Source organism: Anas acuta, chromosome 7, assembly GCF_963932015.1.
Source record: "Anas acuta chromosome 7, bAnaAcu1.1, whole genome shotgun sequence".
In the NCBI taxonomy this organism is placed as follows: domain Eukaryota; kingdom Metazoa; phylum Chordata; class Aves; order Anseriformes; family Anatidae; genus Anas; species Anas acuta.
This window is the reverse complement of record NC_088985.1, coordinates 8,786,527-8,808,727: the sequence shown is the minus strand read 5'-3', so window position 1 is coordinate 8,808,727 and position 22,201 is coordinate 8,786,527. Positions and strand designations below refer to the sequence as shown.

Below are 22,201 nucleotides of genomic sequence, written 5' to 3'. Positions count from 1 at the left end.
ATGACAATTCAATGACTATTTTGTGATGGATCAGAGCCTGAAGGAAGCCGATGGAAGAGCAATGTGGTTTGCACACCATAATGCTCAGCAGTTCATAAGAGAGATTTGTACCTAGAGAAAGATTCATTCAAGACCCAGCATACTGCAACAGTTTGAGAAAAATAGAGAAGGGAGTTAAGAAGAACGCCACAGTGAAATGCAAGCCTTTTTTCTTCTAAAGTGAAGGCGAAAAACTTTCCAAAATGCATTGTGAAATTGCCAACCAACTGTGGCATCTGATAAATAGGAGATGGACTCCTGGAGGCGTTCAGCACTCAGATGCCAATATATCCTCAATATTATGAGAAGTTTTGTGAGTTCTTGGGCCCTGTGAGTCCTCAACACATAGAGCTCAAGAGCTCTGCTGAACACAAGTGGGCTTAAAATATGTTTTAAATCAAATACTTGCTTACATTCCGTGCTGAATCAGAACCAAAATCCTCTGTGTTGGCACAGCCTCAGTTATACAGAGTCAAGAATTATGCTGGGGAGAATGAAGTCAGTCATTTCTAGTGAAAATAAACAAGCTTGCAAAGCTATCAAGGACCACAAACAAGAAGAAGAGAAACAAGGCCAAGATTTTTATCTGTCCTTGAATGATGGCAGAGTACAAAGGAAGAAGCAGCGAAAAATCTTTCTTTTCCTCTGCTTTTTCCTCGCTTGGTAGGATGAGTGGGTGTCCACAGCTCCATTGAAATCGGATTATCTCACTTTCAGAAATAAATTCACCAAGGAAACAGCTGCTTATCATGAGGCTGCAAATAGGATGCTCCCCAGCCCGCCCACCCCCAGGAACCTGGGATGTGCAGTTAAAAACGTGCAGGACTAAGAAAGTGTTTGTTCTTTTTCACAGAAGATGACTATTGGTAAGCTTCACTATCCCAATATCCTGCTGCTTCCTTTCTCATGCTGCTTGCCCCAAGGTAAACTATATAATTTGAAAACGTTGTCAGTCACATTCCTTTTACTCTACTAAAGATGTACGATTCTCTATAAATACTTCTGGTCAAATCTCTTAAACCTTTCTCTTTAACAAAATAAGAAAATTGTGACTTTAATTTGAAATACAAATTGATGATTGCCATTTTTATTTTCATTGTATAATGGCTGTGATTAGGCTACAGCACTGTTCTTGCTTCCTTCATGACCCTCAGATGCACCACTGAACCACACCAGCTCCTGAGCCTCCACACCAGTATGCAGCCAGCTTCAAGCATGGGTAAAATACATGTGGCTGCACCCAGCCACACAGACATAGCTGTTAGTCAGTGTTCAGTCCTGTTACACGTAGCACATCCCTTGCATATGCAGCATCATGTGAAAGGCAAGTCTTACTAGCTAAGAAGTGGCGTGGGTGTAGCTTGGTTGCAGTTCATTTTGGATTGGGTTTCTCAGCCCCAGACAATGCTCTGCTGTGGCAGCACTAGAAGCTTGGTGCTAAGGCCTGTCACCCCCGTGGACAAGCCCTGGCTCTCTGGGCAGCGCAGAAAGCCCCAAAGACAGTCCTTGCTACAGCCACCCTTGGCTGAGCAGGCAGAGCTCTGTAACGTGCTGCCAGGAGTTAATTATGTCCAGCCCTTGGAAATAAGCACATAGAAGCTTATTTAAATATTTCAACCTTTTTTTTTTTTTTTTCTCCAGAACTACATAAACTACGCAAAATATTTTGACATGGATACCAGCTGAAGAAACACATAACCCAAGTGCAGAAGAACCAAACTACAGGAAGCACTTGTTCCTAGAAGGCACACAGAAAATGCCTGAAATTTTATTCCGCACTTAGCTGCTGCAACTCTGCATCTCACAAAATTAGGCCCTTCCAGAATTGCCTGTCAGCTCACAAGGACATTGGAAAATTCTGCCTAAAACCAAATTTCAAAGGATACACTGAGGACTGATTTTGAAGTATAAAGCAATCACAGAAAACAGACTTGAATGGCAACTTCTATCAAGCGTCACCGAAGGTGCTCATGAAAGTAGCCTTAAAGGTTAACTTCATCCTGCCACGAATAAGTCACAAGGACAGCGAAGAAGCTTAGTATGTTGGGAGAAATGAACCTTGGAGTACCAGGAATGTATTGGACTGAGACCTGTAGTTCAGTGTCAGGGACTTGGTTTGTTACTAAAAGTGCTGATACAGTGGAGACCATGACCCAGAGACTGCTGAGCTGAAGGAAACTGCCACTGAATTTAGTAGGTTCTGGACCAATAATCAACCTTTTTCAGCAGACCAGCAGCTTGGTATTCAGATGATGGATTACATGACTTCTATGTTCCTAAAAGAGCTGCATGGTCCCTTCCATCTCAGACTGACAGCACTAGGGATTGATGAAGTCTGGAGCAGAGCTCCAGGTGGTGAAATCAAGCAGCCACCAACCTCCTTCTCCAGAATGAGTCAGGAATTTTGTTTGTGTCTTTTGCATAGTCAGACACTGACACCACTCAGCGACACCAAGGGAGAGCAGGAAAAATAACACAACAAATCGCATCTTGGGTTTCCAATACTGAAATGAAGCATAGGAAAAAGGGGAGAGTGCAGCAAGTCACACCATTTGCTCCAACTTCTGGCTGTTGCCTAATAGGGGGTCTCAAAAGACACCAAAGCTATTCAGTGTCACTGCTTTGCAACAGTCCTCATCCTTGCTGAGCACCTGATGGATGCTGTGAGGTTCTGGTCCCCCTGCCAAGCATGGAGCAGCCTGCCTCGCAGTGCACTGTGTTTCCTGGGGCTGTTACCTCTGCGTTCTGGCAAGTCTGAAGGGAAGGGAAGAAAAGGCAAGACTAATTCCTGTCGCTACTGCACAGCTCAGGAAGCATGAAGTATTTATCAGGTTGAGTGAACCAATTACTTTGCCACTGTCAACAGCAACCTGCTAGATGAGTGCTGCTACTCCTGGCAGCGTAAGGAAGCTGCAGAGCTGGAGAGAGGTCACTTCGCTTATTGCTCACTCAGCTCCTGCTTTGTATGACTAAGATAACTATGCAAATAGATCCCAGAAGGAATTAGAGCAATAATCTGTTTGTGAGATGGGTGGGTGTCTCCAGACACACATGGGTGCCTTTCCCCTGAATCACAGGATTAATGAAGATATGCCTAAGAGTCTCAAGGTGAATCGCAACAGAGGCATCGATTTTGCAAACTGCTGAACTGAAATCCAAATTAAATGTGAGTCCTGGAGATAAGTAAAGTAACCCTTAAAGCTGTAACACCCTACTGCCCCTCCCAGTTTTCAACTTCTCTTTCTCTCCTCCTCTGCACCAGATTGATATGAATTACTTGAGAAGAATCACCACCTCCCTGGGGTTCAGCCTTCAGCTGAGAGAGAAGAGCTTTTTTTCTGTCACCCAGTAAATTGTCCTGTTTTTTTCTTCCAGTTTCAAAACTTGTTGCATTAATCTTTAAGGACAAGATTCCAGATTCATCATTATGGCACAAATTCTCCTCACATTTTATAATAATCAGGAAAAAATATAGCAATAAATAATGATATTCAAAAAGCCCTGTGCGTGTGTAAGATTCTGCACATGACTTTATCTAAGTCACTGAATTTTTTATGCCTCTATTACCAATGTGTTCTCAGAAATGGTCGTTGTTCTTTCTGCCTTTTTTAAGCTCTTATTAAAAAAATTATAAATACATATCCTAAATGAACCAGGCTTTGTTAGCTGGACTGTACCATTCCCTTGAGGGAACTCTCTCTCCAACCAACAAGAAAACAGTATTTTAGGCTGTAATTCTTACTGCAGTTTAAAACACAAGTCTTCAGCAGTAGCAAATGAAAGAAATTATTTTAGGTAGATAATGAGTTTCAAGGTGAGCACCTTACCCCTGGCACTTTTCAATTAAGAGTGCAGGACTTGTGCATCCTGAGGATATCACTGACAGCGCTGTTCTAATATATTTTTAGAGGATTGCCCTCAGGGCTCTAGTTTCTTCAATCCACATCCTTTTCTCTTCCTACCAGAGGTTCCTGCTGAGTTTCTGCCAACCCATAATACTTCAACCTCTCTCATGCTTTCCACTTTCTTTTCTTCCTAACTAAAAATGAACAAACATCTTTTAACCTACTTTATTGTTGTTGTTCTCCCAGCTGAAGATCCCACATGTGAATAGGCTGTTTGAACATCATCAAGAAAGTGGTGATGGTTGATGAGAACTGTGTTAACGGAACAGCCCGGAGAATTTTGTCGGTGTTATGTTGTGGGACTGCATACAGATTGCCCCACTTCAAGCCTCAAAAGCCTCAAGTATGCTCACTGGTAGAAAACCAGCAAAAACCTCTCTCTGAATAAAGACACATCTTCCCCACTTCTCACACCCCTCCAAGTTTTACTCAAAAAAAAAAAAAAAAAAAAAGTCTGAAATCACTACAAGGCAATTTTTGGGAGTATTTTATGTACTGTAACTGCTTTACTGGAAACATCCTTGCCTGTACCTACCTGTTATAAAAGGCTGCTTTCCCAAGGTCAAAATAAAGCCACTGGAACACCCAGCGGGGAAGAGTTCCTGTTTGCCATTCCAGGATCACATGGATTCACACTGCTCTTCATTCCTCCACCTCCTTTCACTACAGATAAATATAACCAAACCAGAAGTTCCTCTAATTAGATTCAACATCTTGTCACAAGGATGAAAGGTTCCCGGTTGCAGATACTGCTGTAACCACTGACAGCTGTGGGATAATGATTATTGTTAATAACAGCTACAAATATGCCTGAAATAGCACGTGGTCCTTGAGGAATGAACCCAAAGAGATTACTTATTTCTTGGCTGATGTTAGATTAATTGTTTTAAGGGTTTTTTTGTAATTAATCTACAACCCCTGAAAGTTCTCCATCTTGCTAATGCAGGGAGAAGGCAAATCCCATGAACAAGGCATGAAGGTTAGGAAGGATGTAATAAAGAGTCAGCATTCACAAAGGAAAGCAGCAGGTCCACTCTTCATGCCACCCCCTGGTAAAACAAAACAAAACAAAACGAAAAAAAGAGTGCTTAAAAATCCAATTGCCTTCACAACAGGACATGAGTCTCCGTTTCTACTGTATAATTTATAAGTCACTGCTAGGAATAGGGAGTGATGTCTCTGGACCAACACATCATTTAGATGAAATTAAGGCAAAACTGAACCTTCTCCAGTTTCCATTAGTGCAGAATAGTGCTCCCCCCACCAAAACCTCTGCTTTGGACTATACACAGCCTAGGTGAAATGGTTTGGATATTGCAGGAAGAACAACAATTTCTCAAGACATAATTAAAATAAATAAAACAGACAAAAGCTCAAAAACTGTTAGGATTCTGCTCTGATCCCCACTTTCAATGTAGGCAGACTTTCATGCATGTCAAAGATTTATAACGGGTCACAGAATCTCAGAGTTCATCAAACAACTCAGCTTTCACTTAGGATCAGTCTGGATGGGTTGTTGCAGAGGTATGGTTTAGTTTCACGCTTTTCCCTCTTCATTTTAATAATTTTGGTTCTATTGAAAGACCAGCTATGTGAATGCTGGAAGTTTCAGGCACAGCCTTCTCTTCATCCAAGCTACCTCATGGAAAGTATAAAGGCAGTAGGAGTGGAGACACCCTGCTTCGTCCCAGTGAACAGGGAATGTAAGGAAAGATCCAGTGGCACTAATTTTTAGACAGTGAAAGCATCGTATTCCATTATTCTAGTTCCTCCCTCTGGTATTCTAGAGACCGCCTAGTTATACACACCAAAGTCTCTGTGTCCAACAGATGCAGAAATGCCCTTTAGGATGACCGAAGTTCACAAATACTCTATTTCTATTCTATTTTCTAGCCAGGCAGTATGTATTTACAGCATTAAAGCCCAAAGACATGACAATACTCTGCAGTAATAACATGGGAAACATTTCACCTGCTGAATGCCTAGCTTACCCAGAAAAAGAAAATTGAAAATGATTCCTGCTTTTTCAGTAGAAGCTTCTCCTTTTTTTGCAGTATTATAATGGCAAGAATAATTACTTTGTACATTTAAAAATAGCACTAAGAATACTCCTATTTCCTTGCAAAGTCAACACAGCAGTGAAATGAGTTTGTGTCATGCAGTAGGAGCTAGCAGCATTGTTAAGTAACTCTTTACTGCAACGCCAAGCTCTGATCTCAATTACAACCCTCGCAAACAGATCTTCTGCAAGCATGTTGCTCACAAAAATTGATGAAGGCAGCATTTGACCTGCACAACCTTTACGACTCCTGACAGGTCCAAATTAATACATCTCGCTTCTCAGATACTGTAAGATCACAGGCCAGCAGCTAGGAAGCTCATTATTGCATTTATGAGTTGCTTGTAATTAATATTCAAGTCACTAGAATGCCAAGATATAAAAATATGTTTAAGTTCATGATTTCTTCTGCAATTGCTAGTGTTTTACATACACGGTGCAAACTCAAGCAAAGTATACTTCAGGATCTTCACTTTAGGAAACATAAACCTTAAATATGAACCTTTACTTTGCAGTGATTGCACAGAAGTATAATCTATGCCTCTAGTAACAACATCAGGATGGCATAACATATAGAAAGCAGCCCATCTACTTCAAAACAGGTGCCAAACAGCTTGAACATGCCCCCTGGAGATATGGATAGGGACTGGTGGGAGAATGCTAAAACTGGAAGCCTCCGATAGCTAACCTAACTCACGTGAGCTGTGCATCACTGAGTGGTGTATTAGCTGCCTTGGAATTTCAAAGACAGCTGGGAAGTCCTTTTCCACTGCAAAACATTTTTTTAAAGTAGAAGAAAATCATGCTGTACTGACCAAAACGCATTGCCTGTAAGACTTTGTAATCATGTTGCCCAATTTTCTTCAGTTGAGAAGAAAACCATTCAGAAAAGCTTCCAGTCAGATTTTAAAACCTCTGCAGACTCACTCAACCCAAAAATTCAAAATAAAGTTCAGGAAAGTTCATTGAACTCAAAAATCAAACCTACCTATTATCAAAATGCATATGCAATAGCACCACTAGCTTCCATAAGTTAACTAATACAGAGCAGGCTTCTTTTTTTTCCCCTCAAATACATCCAAATCCAGATCTTTTTCACTGAATAGCACAAAAATCATTTCAATTCTTATTTCTGATAAGAATAAGTGGAAGAAACCTTAAACTTTTTCTCTTTGCTCAGCAAAAAACAGTTCTGCTCAAACAAGTCAACTTTGTTTACTTCGTGTGGAGACAAACTTTGATTTGATTTTAAGCAAACAAACAGCTAAGAGTGACAGAAGTGGAAAAACATTTGTTGCATGTATTACAAGCTGACCAACAGACTTACATAATATGTAATATAATATTTAGAATAAAACACAAGTATAACAGATACTTCCCACGAGTAACTTTTTTTAATGTCAAACGTCTGTTACATACCGGCTCCTATAATCTGTTGGGAAATTACTCCTTAACTAATCAATAAGAAAGCTTACAGTGATAACGTAATTGAATCACCGCATATGAAATAAGTGGTCTGAGCAACAGCAACCCCTGTTCAAAAGCCTATTAATCTGTCATCTGTATCAGCCACTTACCCTACCCTGTCATTCTGCAGGAGGCAGACCAAGAAAAACACTGGGGAAATCTTCTCAATTAGTTTAACCACATGAACACCAGAGACTGCTTTGGGTAAGCCTAGATGACATTATGAATCAGAGGCCAGCTGTTTGTCCAAGTATACACTTCCTCCACCCTAGTTGCATTACAAAGAGATTTTTGGAAATATACATGTAAGTTCAGGGTTGGGGAATCAAAGAGGTCAGAGAGAGAAAAACTGGCCCTACCACAGTTTTCACTCCTGATGCAGAAGGATCAAGAGGTTCTAGTTTTATCTGAGAAGCTCAACTCCTCACCTTAACTGGGAGATGCCTTGCTGCAACAGAAAGTAAGCAAAAAGACAAAATGAAATACAATACCTCATTACATGTGCCATTCCTTAACTTCTAATTTTGGGCAGAAATACACAAGTAAGAGGTGTTAACACTTCTTATTCCAGGCAAAAGCAGGAAATTCAAAGGCATACAGGACACACAGAGATATTCATAAATTTAAGGGCAGGATTAACTCCAGCAATCACTTTATTGGGTGTGCATAAGAGTGCACGGAATGCTGTCCCAGCAATTTCTATACTGGAAGCAATAAAATGCAGCTGAATTAAAAGAACCTCTCTTAGAAAACAAATTCTTATTTAAAGACTGGAAGTAGTGATCAACAAATCACTTTCCTCAATAAATTACTGTAGAAGTTAATTAAAATGTATCCTTTATGTTCAGTTTCTTTGGCATCAAGCTTCCAGATAGCAGATTGTTTTATCTTATGATACATCCAGGCAAAGGTCCAGCAGTATTTTTTTTCTAGATAAATTGATAGAAACTGGAGGCAACCTTTTTGGTGCACTGCCTCATACATCTATGCCATAAAGAAAAAGGCACTGGCATTACTTGCATTCAGATTTTTGCTAGGGGCAGGTATCTAGAAGGCTTGTGTTCCAGCTGCTAGCATGTGCCACAGCTCATGCCAACGTGTCTTTCATCATAAGCACTGCCTACCCTGGCTAGACCGGCTCTAGTCCAGGAGTCCCACATGTGTTGCCTTTATATCTTCATTCTGTAGCCCAGACAGATCTATTCTCTAGGTATAAAAGCTCTTCAGTTTTCACAACTTTTCTCTCCAGACTGTACATAATGAAAGACACCTTGCTACTGTCTCTGATACGCAAAACAGACTGAACTCTGTAAATTCTCTCAGGAGGATACTCCAAAAGGTTTATAGGTGCAAGCAAAACAAAGGAATCTTTTTGATTTCCCACAGCCCAGCTTCTCCTCCAGACCCCTCTTCCCTCCCTTGGTCACCTCCAGACACCAAACTCCCTCTCCCTACCCTGACATTCACAGGTTCCCTCTCCACCTGCATGGCGGGGTAAAAGCTGACCCTGCCTTTGCCAGGTGTGTGCAAGGGAGGAGGAATTGGTTCCACGGGAGAGAACCAGGCCATGCTTCTCCAGCAGCGGTGGGCAGGGACAAGCCGCTCACCCCTGCACACTGCTCGCACAGCTATCCTCTGTGCTCCAGCCTGGACAGAGAAGGCAGCCCCTATACCTGGACAAACCCACATTTTGCCTAGGTCCGTAGCTTGCCCCGCAGCTACACTCATGCAGATCTCCTGATGTCAACGAGCTAGAGTTGTGTGTGTGAGGGTGAACTCACTTCTGCCACATGTCGTATTAGAGCTATTTTGTACTGGCAATTTCTGTATTTGTAACACACCAGCAGAAAGTTAAGTACTCCAAGGTCCCTGGAATCACACATTTGTCTTCCAGGATTACTTGTCATCAAGGTGCCAGACCCAGGAACATCAGTATGTCAGGTTGTTAAAACTGGCAAGTTAAAAGATTCTGGTAAGTCAACACTCAAATGACTTATTAACTACTCATTTTAATATTTCGTTTGATTGCACATGGAAGCACAGGGCCTAACAATAAACAAAGCCACCTGCAGTGCAAAAGCATAGACAGCATTTTGCAAAATCACTGCAAAACATCTGTGGTTCTGACCCTCAGTTCCAACCACAACTGACTCACGTTTCACTAGCCCTGGTCATCATCTACACAGAAGTAGTCAAAATACGTGAAAACTCTGATCCAGGCATGCTTTTGTTTCACGTCATTATTTTATTTGCAGATGTTTTGTAAATACACAGGTGGCTTCTACTCCGATGTACACACTTTATGGTTCAGGAGGCTTACCAGCAACAAACCTCCTCCAGTCTCAGCTACCATGAGACCATGAGAGGGTATTTATTCCATCTAGCGCTCTCATCACTCAGATGCTTGCCTGCTGATACCTGTTACCAAACTGGAAAGAGCCCAATTTTCTGGCAGAACTGCTTGGGAAAGCACTTCTTGTTTCAGAAGGAGGAGAAAAAAAAAAAAAAAAAAGGTGAGCTGGCCAGAGGGAACAGCCTTGATAAATATGGGGGATTTGGTGAGGGTGGTGTACACTCTGAGGGGTGACACTGTCTCATACATGCCAGTCCCTCAGCACACAGTAGTGGGTGGATGTTTTTAATGGTGCTTGGGCCCTTTCACATCAGACACTACTGCAATCCAGTCATCAAAGCACAGCACAGCAGAAGCAGATGAGGGCTCTTAGGTGAATCTGCCCACACATTTCTCCTTAACAAAAAGCACTCCCTGAGACTTCAAAAGAGCTTACCCCCAAGTACGTAATACTACCAGTGAACAGTTTTACATGTTTAAACATGGTTCTACGGCAGCATAGGTAACAACCAAAATTTATTTAGGAAGTTCCTCTTAACACAATATTGTCATATAAAAGCCTCAGCCTAAGTTCTGAATTTGTACATTTACAAATAAGATGAACTTTTTTTAGGGAGATATGGAAGGAAATAGGGACTAGAACACAAAGATGGAGTGACTGAAACCATGATATAGAAAAGCAATACATAAGCAATGAGACTAGGAAGGACACAGGAATTTCTCATTTTGTATGCAAAGAGTGTAATGTGCACAACGTCTTGTCTTGATTACAGACAGAATATGCTACTACTACAGAAAATATTTTTCATATACATAAATATAAATATATATATGTAAGTCCCAAGACAGTTCTCAGAGACGGTTCCAGTGGAACAGAGAGGAAACGTTTGCAATTTTTGCTTCACTGAATTACAATTGGATTTGCTGTTCATATTCCCACTTTTCTTTAGATTGGCTCAGGGGATCTCAAAGTCCTAGACAAAAGGAGCAACCACAAAAAAGTGCTTCATCCGAGTGGGGTTGTTCTATTCACACTGGATGAAGCTGTCATGGTGATGAGGTCAGGGAAGATGGGCTGGGCTTTGGTATAATTTCCTCCACTGTATCCCATGCAGCCTGCTAGAAAATATAAACCGATGGGGCTACAGCCTCCAACAGTCTTGGCTGATTTGAGTAAATCTGCCCTCTGCTACTGCATGCTGTGCTGAGCACAGTGTGTACAGGAAAAGGATCTGACTAACACAGATACTCTCTATACTACTAAACTAGGAAGTCTTTCCAATCTTTTCACGCTGTAGCAAAGGTCTGTGATAAAAACTCTTTTTTTTCATACTGGTTTAATTTGGAAGAAATTCTAGCATTTTAAAATTTGTCTTCAACTTCAACATCTCAAAAATGTCTGAGAATAAGAATTCCATTAGCCAGAAGAATCAGCATAAACTTCTGTAAGTGCTTAACTCATCTTATTCCTCCTCTTCATAATTAAAAACATACTGCATATGAAAATCTACCATCCAAATGTTCATTCTGTGGTACAATATGATAAAACAAACTCAAATATTTCAGAACAAAAAAGGAAATCACAGAAAGTGATTAGAAAGTCATGGTATACTTATTGTCAAAAAATGTTTGAAAAATTAAATTTCTTTGAAAATACCAGCCCTTGACAGGTCTTTTTAACTATACAACATTTTCCTAATGTAAACTACTCTGTTTATTATTTTTGACTGCTTGTCTTAAAACAAAGCTCATTACAAGTAGATTACACTGCAATTTAAAAAGAAAGGAAAACAACTTCTGCAAAGCATAGATTAAAAACTGCATCGCTGAACTCCGAGGGAGAGAGGTCTGCCCTACCTCCCTGTATTTAAGCTTTAAGAGGTCTACTCTAGTTTGTAAGTAAGTGGCTGAAATTTCCTGCAGTAGGATGCTGAAATGACCTTTGGTAAATTGCCTACAGTTAAATGATTTGCCTTCGCCTTGTAGATTTCTAAGTAACATTTTTCACCATGATAATGCAAATTCTGTGTCAAGTGGAACATTTCAGTATAAATTCAGTTATAGGACTTCTATCATTTTGCTATGGCTAAAAGCCCTCCACGTTTAACAGCACATTTGTACATCTGAGATCTGAGAGTGATTCAAAGTATAATCAAAACTCTGTAGGCAAACTGGCAAATATCATAAACCTATTTTCTGTTGGTTGCACGTTTTGGATTGGAATTTTCTGCATCCTCAAGGCGATAACACATGCGATAACCAGTAATTATTATTATTTTTTTAATTCTAAACCACATTTCATTCAAATCATGCCAGTTATGGCATAAAATGACAGCATCCTTGAAAAGACTGTTTTGTACAGAAGAATTTGTGAATCGTCCAGAAGAAAGGAGACTTCTGTTGAATATATAATACTGACTTTGACAGGAAATCTATGTCTCTTCTAAGAAACAGAACATCAAATTAGCAAAGACAGTGCGGCTCAGCAATTAAGTTAGGCAAGCAATGAACCTGGCATAAGTGGACTGAAGATTTCACCTCTTAAGAAACCTCCCTGTCTGTCATAAGACAAGTGATAGCAAGCATGACTCTTTCTGACTGCTACGTGACTGACTCGGTGCAATGATAGGGCAGAAACGTAGGCCTGCTCTTGCTGTTAAGTCAAACTGGGCAGTATTTCAAGAAAAGATGTTGGAAACACCTGTGCACATCTTGACTTTTGTTTTCCAACATCAAAAATCAGCAAGGATGGCAGTGTTGTGGCTCTGCATCCATATTCATGATATAGCATCGAAAAATACAGATGGGTGAATTTCAGCTGATCCTTCTGTTAAAGTAACTGTTACAAATAAAGGGCATTGGCATCTTAGACAACATTGGTATTCAGACAGAGTGCACATTACCTTATAACACACAGATGGTTTCATGGTTTCTCTAGTTATATAAATAACAACCTTTTGGTTCCAACCTACAGCTTACGGACAAACCTTTTTTTTTTTTTTAAAAAAAAAAAAAGAATTAACAAAGTATTGTGCCTACCTAATGAAGTATGATGTTCTTAAGTTCTCTGTGGATTTATCTGGGATTTTGGCAAGCTGGTTAGTACAGGACTTTGCAATTCCTACCAATGCTGGTTAGCTATGTTCTGGGAAGTTTTCACTGATGCCCCTGATTTCTGGGTCTCAGACTTTCTTCCTTTAAATTGGATAGTATCTGCTTGAGAGATTTCTGGTGAGCTGGCAAAAAAAAACAAATTGTCAAAAACAATTTTTCCTCAAGGGCATAATCCACTTTTATACGTTTCAAAAAATATATTAAGTATTTCAGAACTGCCACTGACTGCTAATGCTTGTTTTTTTAAACCACCAGTGTCAGAGTTAAGCTTTACATTCCTTGCTTTGAAATTACTTGCCTTGAAATATAAATGAATGTACTATTTAAGTATGTTAAAAGAAGAAAAATCGAAAGTCTTTAAGTTGTCTGAAGAAAAAAAAAAAAATTAAATGACCCAATCTGCAATATGAATTAGTAAAAGAAGTTTTCATCTCAGAGATTCAGAACAAGTTTTCCTTCCATTTTGTAACCAGAAATTGCTTTTGTTTATAAAATCCAGCAAAACTTTTTCTTCCCAGTCCTACTACTCTTCTCCTACCCCTTTGTTAATCTTCTTTCATACAACCTGCAAAACTTTGAGAACACAGCCCATCTTTTACCATATATATATATATATATATACACATACAAAGTACCTGTTGCAATCAAGCTCTAAGCAAATTAAGGTCTGTGACCAACAACATCACACAACCCAAGTGTATGCATACATCAACAGCAGGCCGCTTTAAGCCTGAACAAAGTAGAAATCTTCAAGAGGACTGTGTTATCCTCAGGGTGCAATGTCACCTACTACAATAATTCCCAACTTGTAATTTTCCTCATGTTACAGGAGCTCAAGAGCAGCAAGTTATGACAAGTCTAGATGTTAAAGGAAGCCATCTGTGAGTATGGAAGGCTCCAGTCTTCCACCTAGGATGTGGTAGCACTTCAGTGAACTTGGGAGGCTGGAATAGCTATCCATTTGGACTACAAACAAACCAGAAAGTGGTGTTGATTACTAATTCCTAGTCACTCAGGCCCAGCACTCTATAGGTAATGTAAAGGTCAATTGCCTTTGCTATGATCAAGGTACTTCTGTACTTCAAGTAATTCTCTAGCTGGTAGAGTGACCCACTGTATGGTGTAACTGCAACTGGCAGGCAATTAAGGTGCCAGCTAGCCCAGCACCCCTGAAAATTCAAAGATTTGATTGCTAGTATGCTCTTTCTTCTATGTACTTCATGTTTATTATGCACTTCAATTGCAGCTGAAGACAAAACTCTAATAGATTTTTCCTTATAAGCATGTTTTCCAACTAACCAATGAACTTTAAATTCACAGCCTAGAAAAAATGGTCATTAAATTGTATTTGTTTATAGAAAATTTTCCTAAATGCTGAATGTTGCTAAATGTTCCTTCCTCTGAGTTTTTCTACTGTTTTTTTGTTTGTTTGTTTGTTTTGTTTTGTGTTTTTTTTTTTTTTTTTTAAATAATCTTTCCTACTCTGGTATATTGAGATACTGACAAAACAAAAACTTCATGGAAAAATATCAAATGAGAAGCATCTCCTTGTAATGAGCCAAATGTATGGCCATTTTTCTTAACTTTCCATAGAGACAGAACTGAGCTCTTAGGTAAGAGGAAAAGCAATCACAAGTGTCAGAGAAAAAAAAAAAAAAAAAAAAGCTTTCTCCTAACTGCATTGTCAGTCTAATTCTATGCTAGAAAAGTATAAGTTTCTCAGTGCCAATAGTTAGCAAACGAAATCAAGTGAATTATTACTTCATGTCACTGGATTGCTGACATTACCTTTCTACAACATGTACTGGGTTTATGTGGCAAGGATTTGATAGCAAGGGGGCTGCGGGGTGGCCTCTGTGAGCAAAGCCCAGCAGCTGCCCCATGTCCGATCAGAGCAGGCTCCAGCCAGCTCCAAAGGGACCTGCTGCTGGCCAGAGCTGGGCTGTGAGCAATGCTGGTTGGGCTTGTGGGAGAGCACACTGAAAAAAAGGGAAAATCTGCTGTGCTACAGCAGCTGGGAGAGAGGGGTGAGAACACGTGAGAGAAGCAACCCCACAAACACCAAGGTCACTACAGAAGGTTTTTTCTCCATTATTTGCTCCCTCTGTCTTTCTGAAGAGGGGAAGCGAGAAGAGTGGTACGGCTGCCTACTGGTGGTAAACTACCACACAACAACACAGAAAAGAGATCCCAATTCCAAAATGCTTATGCATCCAAGTATATGGACAGACATCTGGAAGATGTCTGTAAAGCTCTGAAAAGTCAGTGCCTGCCCATAACCTGGGACTATGTAGCTAGATCACCCTGCCCTGCATGGAAACCTATATGGTAAAATGGACTCACTGTAGATCTCCACATCAGAAAATGCACAGCTGAGTGAAGGCTGCACTAAGACACACTGAGAAGAGTTTTTCTAAAGACCAGAACACAGTTGTGATGGAGGCACTGTGCAGGAGACTGCAGGCTACACAGACTGCCTCCAAGGCAATCAGAGCCTGTCGATAAATCCAATAGCCTGTGTGACGTCCCTATCCCTCCATCCCTACAGTCTGGTTTGGAGACACTTTGTATTCCCTGAATTGCCTCACTGCTTGAGGTACTCAGAGGCACAGAGTTAACAAAACTCAAATATGAGATCATGCAGCTCTGTACCTTTATGAAGAGAGGAAAGGGGGAAGGGAGAAGCAGAATGAAGAAAGGGCAGATAATGTTATTGCTTTACTGTGGGGCCTTCTGAAAGTTATTGATTTCCTCTCATAGCTTTCTACTGAAATCACAGCATGGCTTTCTGCCTGACTGAGATGCATTTTTGTGTACACACACTCCCTGGTGTCTCTATATTATCACATTATCCTCACATGTCAATTCTCAGCATCTCTGTCACTACTAGAAGCTGACACATAGGTTTCCTTTATAATAAATAAATAAATAAAATAAAATAAAGCTGCAACAATTTCCAGTCCAGCTTAAATTAAATCCATTGTTGCTGATTCTTATTCATAGTACCTTATTTCCAGCATCAAAATTCTCCTTCTCCTTGTTTCTCTCTCTTTGAGGGAAAATTATGTTTGCTGAGAAGCTGCGCTAAAGCTCTAATTAACATGTACTGCACTGTGCAAAAAGCACACCAGAAAACAGGCCTGCTTTAAGCCTATTTTTTTAATCATATTACATTCAAGACATGCTCCCTCTGTTGCATAGGCACACAGTCAGTTTGGGCTTACCGCCTGCTTCAATTGCTGGCTGTTTCTCAAGTTTTCACTCCCTTCTGTCTTATTCTATAGCCATGGAGACAACAAATGAGCTATTTCCACCATCAAAAGAAGCTCCTTGCTGAGTCAAAAGAATAAGTCCTAGTTAGAGAGGCAAATACTCTCAACGCAGGTGTGCAAGTGACATCATAATTAGTCAGAATAGATGGCCTGCAAATTGCACAGCATTTGTAATTAATAGTGCTCTATAATGAAGACCACTCTGTGTGTGATTACAACCTAATAATGCTTCATAGCTGCATGAACAAAGCTTCATTTCACTGAGAAATGTAGATCAAATATTCACAGAAGTAATCTGTCCTACAGTCTAAGATCCCTGAGTCATAGATTAAATTGCGGTTATTTAAATACCAATCAAATTAAATATGTTCTTAAGCACTTGTTTTCCACAGAAATTTTAGCCAGGCTAATGGTAGCTGCAACGTGGAAGCCTTTCTGCTGATCTAAAATCAGCACAGGGAGTGTTTGCTTTATATAATAACACAACAGCAATAATAAAATAACATCTACTCACTGAAGGTGAATTTCAAATCCTTTCAACGTTTTCACCACTCGGTTCATTCTTATCCTCCAGTGACCCCATCGGGCTTCTGTTTTTTCTGCACATTGGTCCATTCGAGGGTTCCTGGGAAGCCATGTCTCTAATCACTTCATAGTCTGCTGCTCTCATTCTGTCCTTGAAACTGAACAAAACACACCTACAGTAAAGTCAGAAGTATATATTTGTTATTTTTACCTAGAAGCATACTTAAATACACCATCACCTTTTCAGAAATTTCTACATCCCAACAAGCATAGCTTATCTCCTCATTCACATACCCACTCTCTCCTACTCAGCTAACCAGGACTGACCCATCTGGTTCTGAGTTTCATCCAGCTGGGCCCTGCCACCACATTCTGGATGAGCGTCCTTTTAGCTGGGCTGTGGTGACACCAGCTATGGTTGTTGCATATGACAGCAGTCTTCTGTAATCACTTTACAGCAGATTGATGATTGATGGTTCAATTCTGCTCCATGCCCAGCTTAGACCTTTGGTTTGTCCCTGGTTTCTGTTCTCACACATAGATTTTGAGACCATGTCCTGATTCCAGCCTTAGCCCTAACCATCCTGGCCTGGGTGTCTCCTTGCAAACTCAGTTTATCCTATCCATTTATTCCCATTTACCATCTCAGGCAAGGTCAGTCTTGTTTTTTCTCTACTAACATTACATGTAGTTCTGTCACCTTAGTTACTTTTTTTGCACCGTGATTAATAGGAATAAGGAAAAGACTTCCTATTTGTGTATGAACACTTCCCAGGTGTTCAAGGCCAGGCTGGATGGGGCTTTGGGCAACCTTGCCTAGTGGGAGGTGTCCCTGTCCCTGGCAGGGGTTATAATTGGATGATCTTTAAGGTCCCTTCCAACCCAAACCATTCCATGGTTCTATGATTTACCATTCAAAATAGTTCCTATTTTCCAAAAGAAAACCTAAATGTCAGGAAATTGATCCCTGATGATACTGAAAACAATCTTGCAATTCATGACAGTAACATATAGGAATCTTGTAGAAGCAATGGCATGTGTGTGCAAAAGAAATTGCAGGTAAGTTTCTCATTGCCCCGGATTAAGACCGTTGTTGTTTTTTTTCCCCTCGCTTCAAACAAACGTGATCTTGTCTTATTCAATTAAATAATTTATGTATTTCTGTAAAGCAGCAAACCTTGCAGGTAAGAAATTGGAGTAGTTTATCCAAAATTAAAAAACATCTCCAAAGTTAAAAAAAAATAAAAATAAAAAAAATAACTGACTTTTTAACATTCTAATTACCATTGTTTTCCTACAGTCTGTTAGAAAACAGCTAGCATCCCATTTCACATAATAATGACAAAAGTATTTCTCAAAACAACTTTTGCTATTCTTGCATGAAGAAAGTAAATTTTGGATTTTAGAGATTCTTTCAAATCTTGAAGGCATTAATTAATCTATAACTTAGAAATCATCAGATTTACTGAATATTTTCCATCAGGAATCTTCACCTCCATCTCCAGGGCTTTATGGGCTGTAGTTTGTTAAACCTAATTCAAAAAAGCTCCACAAGTATGAGCAAAAATAAGATCGGAGCAGATGACACTTTGTGTCACACCTTAGATACCAAAAGGATTTGCTTCTTTAGTAAAAAAACAGCTTACAAATCAGTTAATGCTGTAATCATTTATCCTTGTCCTCTCTTTTATAAACAGGGAAATCAGTTTCCCTGACACCTGATGAAAGCGTGCTATTAGAACTTCACCCCTTCTCTCACAGCATTTAGCCTTCCCCATGTACCAGCTCTGGATTAAACCTGACCCTTATTTCTAGAGTGAACAAATGACTGAAGATTAACAACAGTCATGACAATTTAAGTCGAACATATTCCACACAGAATTCCGCTCTCTCTGGAAGAGTTAAACCTGAAATTACTTTTTTCAGTTGTTAACTTTCACTGTGAAATAGTCAAGTCATAAGAATTTGTATGCCATGGCAATTTATAAATTGCTTGATCTTATAACATTAAGTTTATCGGAACAACTCCACACCTGCCCCCTTCCTCCCCAGAAACCACTTTAAGACTGCTGGTGCCAGAGTCCCTGCTAATGTCAGTTTTCAATACACCCACAGTTAATAAAACTGGGAAAATTTCAGTGTAAAGATGTTAGATATTTGCTCATTTCTGATTCAAATATTATTCTGATGAGGTCAGGGCCAAATCGTACAAGGACAGTAAAATCTGCAGAATGATGATAGAAACATGCCCTGATATTTTAAGAAAGAATAATAACAATTAGTAGTTGAACCACACAATGTCACAGTGTCCCTGAGCTTTTCACGCAGCACATCTCCGGACTATGCCCCACGATGGTTATTCAACAATTCTTGATGTTGGTAGCACAACTGCATTACGCACTAGCTCTTCATCCCCGTTTAAAGACAGCTACTGGGAGAGCTGGACAGTACTGGCAAACCCAAGCAAAGAGAACTCATTGTGCAGCAGGCAATATTGTTCTGTTTATGAATCAAGTAAATCCAACAACCTCCGAAAGCGCTTGGGGCTACCTGGCATTTTCCATGTCCCCGCAGGAGTGTCTGTCTTTCCCCTGTTCCTTTGGCAGTATAAGAATAACCTCACTGGATCTAGATCTATCAGCTAGATCTACAGGATGCCCTAGTGAAAATCAGCTTTGCACAGCTTGTCACAAGAAAAAAGAAAAAAAGAAAAAAAAGTAAAAAACACAGGACAGGGATGGAATAAAAAAATGGCTTATCTATACTAATTTTGGTGGTGTTCTGACAATTCCTGCCAACCTAAATTTTGGCTAAAACAGTCTTATGCAGTGGCACAAAGTTAAATGGAATATGTGGTGTCTGGCCACACTGAGGGATTAGTTTTGTCAGAATAAAGCCTCCTATCGCTGACTTAATGACTTGGCAAAAGCACTGTAAATAAAGGCAACACTGAATCTGCCAATTCCCAGCTTGTCAAGCTCCTCAACAACCAACAAACCACAAAAGTAATTATAGATAGTTAAAATGCAAAGAGCAGGAGACCATTTTCTAAAAGGCACAATTACTGTGTCCCTAGAGGCTGGGTTTAAGTCTACACCCTGAATTAATTTCCATTCATTTCCATCTGAAATTTGTTTGGCTTTCCCAAGATGCATGTTTGAGGTATTTCCTATTTATCTGAGACTTTATCATGAAGGAACTTGCAGTACATATTTCAGTGACATGTTTAAGTCCCTCAGTCCCATAAGGATTGGCAATAGTCAGCCTTCCGCGAGGCAGACTTCTAATCAGCCCCAAATAGAGACCTTGTTTTCAGTACCTTAATTTATGTTTTTCAGAATCAATGGCTTTGCATTGTCTCCAAAAATTACTGCTCATTTGTAGGGATATGTCAAGAATCCACGAATCTGTGGGCTGCAGTGCCTAAAGATGCTCCTGTGAACACTTAAACTTGTTTTCTATATAAAAACATTAGGAATTTCACCAAGTGTCTACAAGTGCTTGTATTCCTCAGAACATTTATTGAGTTCTGAAAAGAAAAAAATAATTTAAAAAATCAACAGAGAAACAAGTTTGAACCCAGCTACATGTATGTTGTAGCAAAAGAAAATGAAATATGTGAGCCCTTTTACGTTGCCTATGCAGCAGAAAGTGTAGAGTTTATATGAGAGCTGGAGAGTGCCCTTGCTCTCAAGAAAGATACACCAAAGGACAGGGAATGAGAAGAGACTATAATCATCCGAAAGTGACTAAAATTAAAGAATGTAAATAGCTATCCATTTAACTGCTGGTCAGAAAGCCTACAATGGGAAACTCTAGTTTCCCCTCTGGATTTGCATGCATCTGTGCATCTACTATGCCCCAGGCTGCTGTGTCCATGCAGTCCCCAACCCAAGGCACAGCTGCCACGCTCTACCTGCACTGCTCAGCTCCCTGAAAGCTGCTGACCAAGGGCATTCACACCATTTAACTTTACTTAATGGGGCAGTTAAATCCCACTTTGATACCTGCCTTCCACATACAGTCACTAAAGAGAGGCAGGTTCCTGAAATGGGTTGTCTGAATCACCCTCCAGAAGCTTCATTTTCCTCCAGGGAGCCCAGGTTCTCAGGAACTATTCTAAGAACATCTTTTACTGTTTCACATTTTTGGCTCTTAGGTAGAAAATGTATCATTCTTTCACAGTGGATAATTTATTCAGAGGCATTTTCCAAGTCAGAGGATCTTCTTTGAGCCTCAGCTGAGCTTCTTGGTAAATTTGCCCTATGCAGAACAGCAAATACAAAGAGGACAAAGCTGAGAAGTGTTCAGCTGCAACAGTAAAAAAACCCTCTGGGGCTATCCAAACTCCTCCGCCTCACTTGAACAAAAGAGAGTTTAAATTTATGGGGAAGAGGGAAAGGGTGTCTTTTTAAAACCTGGGAACAGATGGTTCCTATCTGTCCTGTAGTTTCATCTATGACTTTCCCAGGCCACAACAAGATCCCAGACAGATGTTGATTTTGATGTTGGCTTGCACAGGTCCAGACCATTTCTACCATTCACTAGCATGAATTTTGTGAGGTAGCTCAAGAGGTTAGCAACCACAGCCATGCTGTTTTCACCTCCACACCCAGGGAATGCACACATGCATTCAGAGTGCCTCTAAACTATGATGGGATTACAGAATTTGAAATCTGCTGAGGCAGATTAAACACCTCCTACTAGAAAGGTCTGAAAAAATGCAGGGTATGCCCATGTATCAGCTAGAAGCTCTAAATTCAGTGGCTTTCAGCTTTTTTTTTTTCCTTTTTTTTTTTTTTTTTTTTTTTTTACAGACCCATAAGTATTTTCCTTCAGACCTCCCAGTGTTAACATACTAATAGTATCCATGCCTTTCTTAATTACCTTTCTCAGATCTCAGCAAATGATAGACCTCCAGGGATCCATAGACCATAATCAGAAAATGATCCGTTAATGACTTTGTAAGGCCAGACCCTCAAAGCAGTGGCTCTCCAAAGAAGGACATACTTTAATAACATTGAATGTATTAGATAATAGTTGCCTGTTCTTCTATCTTACATAATAGAAATAACAACTAATCTCTGTAATCCTTTGCAACTACATTTGTTTAAACTGCCACACAACCTGCACAAAGCACACTGGGGAATTCTGGGTCAGCAGAATGGTGAATCCCAGGCTCAGTAATTACACACAGCTACAGCATGCAAAATATACCTGAAGGTAACATTTATTTTCATATGGCTTCCTCCACAGGGAGGGTTACAAAGTGCCTCATGCAGAGCTAATCATTCATAGTTCAAGCAACCAGGGAAGGCACTGAATGAACCCTCATTTCAAAAGGAAAGTAATGTAGATTTTAGTACTGGAAGTTTTAATGGTAATGCACACTAGAGAGAAATAGCACTTAGAAAAAATGTACTAATGATACTGTCTGCTCAATAGAGACATCAGAGCAATGATTTCT

The 22,201-nt window shown here is 40.0% G+C and overlaps 1 long non-coding RNA gene across 1 annotated transcript in view; it reads right to left on the bottom strand.

The window, feature by feature from the left end:
- Positions 1–10,461: 10,461 nt before the first annotated feature.
- The window catches only part of LOC137859561 (uncharacterized), a 58,315-nt gene continuing 46,575 nt past the window's right edge, over positions 10,462–22,201 (bottom strand). Inside the window, exons 6-7 of the long non-coding RNA XR_011098377.1 lie at positions 16,724–16,907; positions 10,462–13,059 (exon numbers count right to left, since the gene is read on the bottom strand). This is a non-coding gene — a long non-coding RNA (uncharacterized lncRNA). The remainder of the gene's footprint in view (positions 13,060–16,723; positions 16,908–22,201) is intronic.